This window comes from Hordeum vulgare, chromosome 6H (genome assembly GCF_904849725.1).
Source record: "Hordeum vulgare subsp. vulgare chromosome 6H, MorexV3_pseudomolecules_assembly, whole genome shotgun sequence".
NCBI classification, from domain to species: domain Eukaryota; kingdom Viridiplantae; phylum Streptophyta; class Magnoliopsida; order Poales; family Poaceae; genus Hordeum; species Hordeum vulgare.
Window position 1 is genome coordinate 184,127,670 of NC_058523.1, and position 1,709 is coordinate 184,129,378.

The window sequence follows — 1,709 nt, forward strand, 5'->3', positions numbered from 1 at the left end:
CGTGGAGGTATGTGGTCGGGCTGCCGTGGAAAAGTCGTCTCAAATCAGCCCTAAAACCTCCGTATATATAGGTGGGAGGGAGGGGACCTCGCCTTGGGGCTCAAGGAGCCCCAAGGGGGTCGGCCGAGTCCAAGGGGGAGGACTCTCCCCCCCAAACCGAGTTGGACTAGGTTTGGTGGGAGGGAGTCCCCCTTCCTTCCCACCTCCTCCTTTTTTTTTCTTTCTGTCTTGATTTTCTTCTCCTTGGCGCATAGAGCCTTTTGGGCTGTCCCACCATCCCACTAAGGGCTGGTGTGCCACCCTCAAGGCCTATGGGCTTCCCCGGGGTGGGTTGCCCCCCCCCAGTGAACTCCCGGAACCCATTCGTCATTCCCGGTACATTCCCGGTAACTCCGAAAACCTTCCGGTAATCAAATGAGGTCATCCTATATATCAATCTTCGTTTCCGGACCATTCTGGAAACCCTCGTGACGTCCGTGATCTCATCCGGGACTCCGAACAACATTCGGTAACCAACCATATAACTCTAATACGCATAAAACAACGTCGAACCTTAAGTGTGCAGACCCTGCGGGTTCGAGAACTATGTAGACATGACCCGAGAGACTCCTCGGTCAATATCCAATAGCGGGACCTGGATGCCCATATTGGATCCTACATATTCTACGAAGATCTTATCGTTTGAACCTCAGTGCCAAGGATTCATATAATCCCGTATGTCATTCCCTTTGTCCTTCGGTATGTTACTTGCCCGAGATTCGATCGTCAGTATCCGTATACCTATTTCAATCTCGTTTACTGGCAAGTCTCTTTACTTGTTCCGTAATACAAGATCCCGCAACTTACACTAAGTTACATTGCTTGCAAGGCTTGTGTGTGATGTTGTATTACCGAGTGGGCCCCGAGATACCTCTCCGTTCACACGGAGTGACAAATCCCAGTCTTGATCCATACTAACTCAACTAACACCTTCGGAGATACCTGTAGAGCATCTTTATAGTCAACCAGTTACGTTGCGACGTTTGATACACACAAAGCATTCCTCTGGTGTCAGTGAGTTATATGATCTCATGGTCATAGGAATAAATACTTGACACGCAGAAAACAGTAGCAACAAAATGACACGATCAACATGCTATGTCTATTAGTTTGGGTCTAGTCCATCACGTGATTCTCCTAATGACGTGATCCAGTTATCAATCAACAACACCTTGTTCATAATCAGAAGACACTAACTATCTTTGATGAACTGGCTAGCCAACTAGAGGCTTGCTAGGGACGGTGTTTTGTCTATGTATCCACACATGTAAATGAGTCTTCATTCAATACAATTATAGCATGGATAATAAACGATTATCTTGATACAAGAATTATAATAATAACTATATTTATTATTGCCTCTAGGGCATAATTCCAACAGTCTCCCACTTGCACTAGAGTCAATAATCTAGCCCTCACATCACTATGTGAATTACATTGTAATAAATCTAACACCCATACAGTTTTGGTGTTGATCATGCTTTGGCCGTGGAAGAGGTTTAGTCAGCGGGTCCGCTACATTCAGATCCGTGTACACTTTGCATATATTCACGTCCTCTCCCTCGACGTAGTCGCGGATGAGGTTGAAGCGTCATTTGATGTGTCTGGTCTTCTTGTGAAACCGTGGTTCCTTTGCTAAGGCAATGGCACCAGTGTTGTCACAGAACAAG